The sequence below is a fragment of the Monodon monoceros genome, unplaced genomic scaffold, assembly GCF_005190385.1.
Source record: "Monodon monoceros isolate NGI ecotype Baffin Bay Population unplaced genomic scaffold, NGI_Narwhal_1 Super_Scaffold_17, whole genome shotgun sequence".
Lineage (NCBI taxonomy): Eukaryota > Metazoa > Chordata > Mammalia > Artiodactyla > Monodontidae > Monodon > Monodon monoceros.
In genome coordinates, this window is record NW_021703773.1 from 2473163 (window position 1) to 2480227 (window position 7065).

The following is a 7065-nucleotide window of genomic DNA, read 5'->3' on the forward strand; positions in this document are numbered from 1 at the left end:
ATTTCATTTTTGATAGAGATCACAGTGTGTATAATTTCAATCTTCTTGAATATATTAAAATTTGTTTCATGATCCAGAATATAGTCTATTTTGGTGAATATTTTGTGTGCACTAGCAGAAAATGTGGATTCTTCTGTTGTTAGGTAAAATGTTTTACAAATCTCTATTAGTGGACAATGTTCTTCACGTATTCTATATCATTACTCATTTTCTTTCTACTGATTTTTTAATCAATTATTGATACAGGAGTGTTGAAATTTTAACTGTAATTGTAGATTTGTCTATTTCTCTTCATTTCTATCAGTTTTTGCTTCAGTATTTTGAAGGTCTGTTATTAGTTCTATATACATTTATGATTGTTAAGTCCTTTTGATGAATTGACTCTTTTATCATTCTAAAATATCCACTTTTATTACCGGTAATATTCCCTGATCTAAAATCTACCCTTTTTTTTATATTAATACAGCCATTCCAGCATTCTTTTGATTAGTGTTTGCATGGTGTATCTTTTCTCATTCTTTTAATAGTAACTTATCTGTGTCTTTTTATTTAAAATGTATTCCTTATAGACACTACATATTTGGCCCATGCTTTTATTCAATCTGATAATCTGTACCTTTTATTTGGATGTTTATACCATATGTATTTAATATAATTGCCAATATGGTTGAGTTTAAATCTATCATTTTGCTATAGTTTTCTATTTGTCTCATCTGTTCTTTGCTTTTTTTCTTCTTTTCCTGTCTTCTGGATTGAGTAATTTTGTGACTCCATTTTATTTCTAGTATTGGCCTATTAGCTATACCTCAGATTTATTGTTATTGTTCCTTTCAGTGGTTGCTCTAGAGTTTACAATATGCATCTTTAGCTTACCCCAGTCTACCTGCAAATATTATACCACTGTATGTGCAGTGTAAAACCCGTGACAGCTACTCCCATTTCCTTAGACAACCCCATCATCCACTTCATTCTACATAAGTTTTTTTTTTTTTTTTTTTTTTTTTTGCGGTACGCGGGCCTCTCACTGTTGTGGCCTCTCCCGTTGCGGAGCACAGGCTCCGGACGCGCAGGTTCAGCGGCCATGGCTCACGGGCCCAGTCGCTCCGCGGCATGTGGGATCTTCCTGGACCGGGGCACGAACCCGTGTCCTCTGCATCGGCAGGCGGACTCTCAACCACTGCGCCACCAGGGAAGCCCCTATTCTACATAAGTTTTAAACTCCATGTGCATTGTCTTTAATTTGCCTTCAAATCAATCATCTTATAAAGGAGATTAATTTAAAAACATTATACTTATCCACACATTTCTCATTTCCAGTACTCTTAATACTTTTCTACAAACCCACATTTCTATCTAATAAAGGATATATACTTTCCTCTTCTTTCTGAAGAAATGTTTTTCACATTTCTGGCAGTTCAGGTCAGCTAGGGATAAACTGTCTTAGCTTTTTCTTTGTGTGTCTGAAAAACTTATTTTGCCCTCATTTCTAAAAGACATTCTTTTTTTTTTTTTTTTTTTGCTGACTAAGGAATTTCAGATGGAGTTTTTAATCTTTCAATAATTTAAAGTTATTTTTTCTCATTTTCTTCTTGGTTGTATAGTTTCTAAAGATAAGTCTAATGTAATTCTTACCTTTGTTGCTTTATATGTAATGTGTCTTTTTTAATCTGGCAAATGTTAAGATTTTTCTCTTTATCATTGATTTTCAGTAACTTTACTATAATGTGCCTTGGTGAGGTTATAATTTTGTTTATTCTGCTTAGTGTTCATTAAACTCCCTTGAATTTGTGGATTTAGTTTTTATTCAATTTGGGAATATTCCAGCCATTATTCTTCAAATCTCTCTGCTAACCCCCAACATAGGGTAAATTCATCCTCAGTACTAAGATGATACCCTCCTGAGGACTCTACCCAAGGCCGACAGTGTTGAAAGCTCTTTCCATTCTGGCTTCTGTTAACAGGCACTATTTCCACCCACATGGGAGCTCTGGGAATTGTTTTACCTGTCATTTTTTGGTGGTTCTTTCCCCAATTAGTTTGTTCTCAAACATGTGCAAATTAATACCCATCCACAGACCCTGCAGATACCTGGGATTCTATATATATATATATATATATGCATCCTCCCCCTTTCTGGTTCTCTGTCCTGCAAATGTTTGCTACCTTGTTCTCCCTCAGTTGTGATCTTGGTATCCTCAACTCAGCATATTGCTGGGCTCTGGGCTGAGGCCTGGACACTGCCTCAATGCAGTAGGCTGGGGCAATTAGATGGTTCCACTTGTGTACCTCTCTTGCTTCAGTCATCACTGCCCTACACTGTCTATTGTCCAATGTCTAAAAACTGTTGTTTCATATAGCTTTTTTCAGGTTTTCTAGTCGTTTAAGAGGGGAGGATAAATCCAGTCCCCAGTAATCAATCATGGACAGAGCAGAAGTTCTTACTTGGAGAGCTTTTTAAAACACAGAGTCAAATTCATCTCACTCTCAGAAACTCAGATTCAGTAGGTTTGGCCTGGAATCCTGGAATCTTTACTTATTAAAAAGTACTCAGGTGATTCTGATACACAGGAAGTGTTGGAAACTATATCTTGATACATCAGGCAAAGCCTTGTTCAGACATTCTTCTAATCAGAAGGAGGGACAGACCTTTTCAGTTTTAAAACTTTTCCTCGTTCTGAGTATGGTGGGGGTACTTACAGCAGACCAATGATCCAGTGAAAACAGTAAGTTAATTCAGTCTCTGATCTATTAAGGTGCTCAGTCCTCCTAAGGGCTCTGCAAAGGAGATAATATTATCTGGATAATATTATCCAGAGCCTCTATAGTTTTTTTGTTTTGTTTTGTTTTTGCGGTACACGGGCCTCTCACTGTTGTGGCCTCTCCTGTTGCAGAGCACAGCCTCCGGACGCACAGGCTCAGCGGCCATGGCTCTTGGGCCCAGCCGCTCCGCCACATGTGGGATCTTCCCGGACCAGGGTACGAACCTGTGTCCCCTGCATCGGCAGGCGGACTCTCAACCACTGCACCACCAGGGAAGCCCCCTCTATAGTTTTAATGTGTGGCAGTCTATTAAAAATTACCAGGCAGGCCAAGAGCTAGTTTAAAAAACAAACAAACAAACAAACAAAAAACCCAAAAACCAATGGAAAGAAAATGTAATAGAAATAGACCCACAGAAGATCTAGATATTGTAATGATCAGAAAGAGATTTAAAATAGCTGGGACCGATGTTCAAGAAAGTATTGGCAAAAGTGGAGAAAAATAAAAAGATGGAAAATTTCTCCAAATGAATTAAATTTTATTTTTTTAAAAATCACATGAACATCCTAGAACTTGAAAATACAATGATCAATATTAAGAACTCAATACATAGATTTAAGATAAGATTTAAATTGTGTGTACAAAATATACAGACTCATGCACAAAGAGGCAAAAAATATAATAGGAAATACAGATGGTAAACAATGAAAAATTCTGACATAGGTGTACATGAAATCCTAAAAGGAAAAGAGAGATAAGAAGAGATAGTGACGAAGATTTTTCTAAAACAGAGAAAAGATATCAAGCTACCAATTGAAGGGATTATGTAAGTGGCACTCATCCCATGACCCAAGTGGGATGAGTACAAAGAAAACCATATTTAGACACATCACAGGAAAATGGCTGAAAACTAAGCAAAAAACAAAAAAACTAAAAGAAGCCAGAGGAAAAATGACATTACTTTCCAAAGGAGTAACAAAGGAATGATGGAAACCAGAGGAGATCTTCGAAGTGCTGAAAAAAACTTGCTAAACGAGACTGCTATACCCAGCAAAAATACGAAGGATAAAATGAAGTTTTGAGGCAAACAGAAATGGAGAGAAATTGTCTCCAGCAGACCTGCTCTGAACAGAGGAATATTCAAACAGGGAAAAAAATTCCAGTCATAAGCACATAAATGTACATTGGAACAAGAAGCAACATAAAGGGTAAATATGTAGGCGAATATAATAAGTATTGACTGTACGATGATTATAAAACCTTGTATGGTTTAAAATATATGCACAATTAAAATCCATGACAATAAACACAAAAGGGGAAGGGGTAAGTGGAGGCACAATATTACTCTAAGCTCTTAGCATTTGGGGGAAAGTGGTAAAAGTAATCATTTGTATTAGAGTGTAATAAGTCAATCAGGAATGCTGTAATCTCTAAGACTTCTTTAGAAATGTATAATCAATAAACTGATAGAGGAGGTTAATGGTATACTTAAATATTTAAATTAATTCAAAAGGCAAGAAATAAGAGAATAAGGGATATAAAGTAAATGCGCAAAGGAAATGAATAATAAGATGGCAGGTATAAATCTAAATACAGCAGTAATTATATTAAATGTAAATGGACTAAAAACTCCTGTTGAAACAAGGATAGAGCAGCCTTCCAATTTTAGGCTTAGCTGGACTCTGCATAAACTGTAGTTTATAACAGATACTACTGAAAGGGCAGGGATTCCTAGAGCGAAATGTGGAAGGGGTAAGAACTTTTAGCTGCCAGCCCTGCATGGCTGAATTCTGAGTAAGCTTGAACCAAAGAGAAGCTGTCCTCTCAGTACTGTGGATTTTGTTTTTTAACATGCAAAAGATGAAGACCTTAATATGTCTTTGTTGCAAATCTTTTATTTTGAGAAGACCGCCTGAATGTGCCATTAAGTTATGCAAATGTAAAGCAAAGAGTCTCTGTAGAAGCTGTTTGAAAAGCTAAACTGTGCTTTGTTGTTGCAAATTGTTTTAAATTCTTGCTACTGTGTGCTTAAACTCCAGTTTGGTCTTTTCACAGGAATGCCTGTGGCTAGTTTCCTTCTAAATTAACCAAAAGCAAACACAACTCATCTCTGTATTATTTTTCTTCTGAAGACCACACACTAGTCTCACATGAAGAACGCATTTTCTTTCTATTAATATGACTTTATCTGTCCTCTTTGGGAAATAAAAACATTGCTTTACTCTTCGAAAAGAGAATTTCCCCCACTTCTTCCCCCCAAATGTATTTTCATTACAAATATCTCTTATTTTACCTGAGTCTGCATCTGTCTGATTCATCTAGGATGGAAAATATTCTAATAGATTATTTTCTATCCCCAAATTTCTCTCCTAATTTGGGGATGGGGCTTGGCAGTAGGTGATGAAGGGTGATTCAGTAAATCTCACCACATCACACTGACGTTAGCAGTTGTCAGTGGTAGGATGCTGAGTTGAAAATATAAGTTGTTATGTTATTATTGAATGGTCTAGACAGTCTATGATATAGAACAATAAGGCTAAGGATTAGAGTGGAGAAAAGCTATAGAGACAGGAAAGTATAGGTTGAGGTATAAACAAGGCAGGGCTTGATTTGGGGGGTGGAAATTCAATCTCTTAGTAACTGAAATAATGTTCATTCACTAGCAACATTTTTTGGAGTCTGTACTGCGTGCACAACTCTATGCCACTAGAGATGCAAAGAGGCATCCTAGAAGAGAATATACCTGGGAATGCATTCATAGAACATAGATGAGGCCACACAACCGGTGCCACACGAAAAACAGGGCAAGTGGTCAAACTACAAAAGTTCAGAAAAGGAAGTAGACGATAAGGTAGTAAGCGAGAAGGTGCACTTTAAAAGGGAAAGCTGAGATAAAACGAGGAGGTGTGGGGGAGAATAGTCTAGCAGATAAAAAGGTCCAGTGGCAGGAAAACGCTTCCACACAAGATTATCAATTATTTAGTATGTCTTTTCATTTGTCATTTACTGCCCTTCCAGGGAATGCAGGGTAATAAAAAGTATGACTCAGTCTCTGCCTCAGGAGTTTAAACTGGAAGAGAGACCAGACAAAGAAACATCCATGCAGCCAGTAGAGGACAGGCAGGCCATGAAAAGTGCCAGTCCGCAGCTCAGCCATAAATTCGGACAAGAGCAGTGCTGCGTAGGGCACGGGTACAAGACAGGCGTCGGCATTAGACAGATGGAGGCTCCAAACTCAGAAGTGTGCCACCAGACAGCTGTGTGACCTGTGCGGATCTCACCACCGAGCCTTCTCGCTGGTCCCTACAAAGATGGCTCTGGTGAGGTCCAACAAGTCTCCTGGGGTAGGGAGGATGAGGTCATTGTGGTGAAAGGGCTCGACACGGCATCCAACTTTCTACCCTTCCCCTCCTCCTCGCACCTACTGATTTTCCCGCAAAGGGGTGGATGTGTGGGGAGAAGATGCGCGCAGACAGGGAATGATGAAGCGAGGCGGCCTTCTCCCCGCCCTCCGCCCCAGCTCCCGACCCGGTTCCGGGGAGTCGCCGTGGGAGCGGGGCGCGGGCACCGCGGTGCGGAGGGAGGCTCGGTGACGGTAAACACAGGCGCCATCAGAGTTCAGATCCTACCGGATTTCCGCGCCGCACCGATGCCTCCCCACCCCGGCGCGACCCTCTGCTTCCCCAGCTGTGCAGTGGGGACACAGCACCTCCTGCCCCGGCTATCGGCCCGGCCCAACCGCGCTAGAGGGGCGAGCAGGCGCCCCCGGCCGCCGGCCTCCTCCAGTCCTCCTCCCGCTTTGGCTTTGGCCTTTTGTACCGGCCCCACGTGATCCGCCCGGCCGGCTCTTCCCTCCTGCCCCGCCCCGCCCTCCGGCCTTTCCCGGCTCTCGGCCCAGCTCTTCCCGCTCCTCGGCCGTCCTCCTCCCGCGCTGCCCCTTCCTCCCCCTCCCGCTCGCCTAGCTCTCGGGCTGTTCCCGCGCCCTCCCCCAGGCAGCCGTTCCCTCGCGACGCTTCCCCTCCCCCCGCGGCTGTTCCACCGCCTCGCCTCCCCTCCCCCCGGCCGGAGCTCACTGTCTCCAAGATGGCGGCCGTGTCAGTTTGGGGCATCTCCGCGGTCCGGCCCGGGGCCCCGCTTACCCGGCGCTCTTCTCCCCCGGTAAGTAGTCGAGGGGCCGCCCCCGGCCGCCCCCGGCCGTCAAGCCCGAGGCTGAGCCGCTCCTGGACCCGCCTCGCCGCTTCGCGGGGCCGGTGGCCGCTGCAGGCCCCGCCGCGGCCTGCGCCGCCTCCCGCTGCTCTGCGCCAG

The 7065-nt window shown here is 42.2% G+C and overlaps 1 protein-coding gene across 3 annotated transcripts in view; it reads left to right on the forward strand.

Moving 5' to 3' along the window:
* The first annotated feature begins 6848 nt into the window (after positions 1-6848).
* KAT6A (lysine acetyltransferase 6A) overlaps positions 6849-7065 on the forward strand; it is a 110377-nt gene continuing 110160 nt past the window's right edge. For all 3 annotated transcript variants that reach the window (XM_029226246.1, XM_029226248.1, XM_029226247.1), the window contains exon 1: positions 6849-6918. The gene's annotated coding sequence lies outside the window, so the exon portion shown is untranslated. The remainder of the gene's footprint in view (positions 6919-7065) is intronic.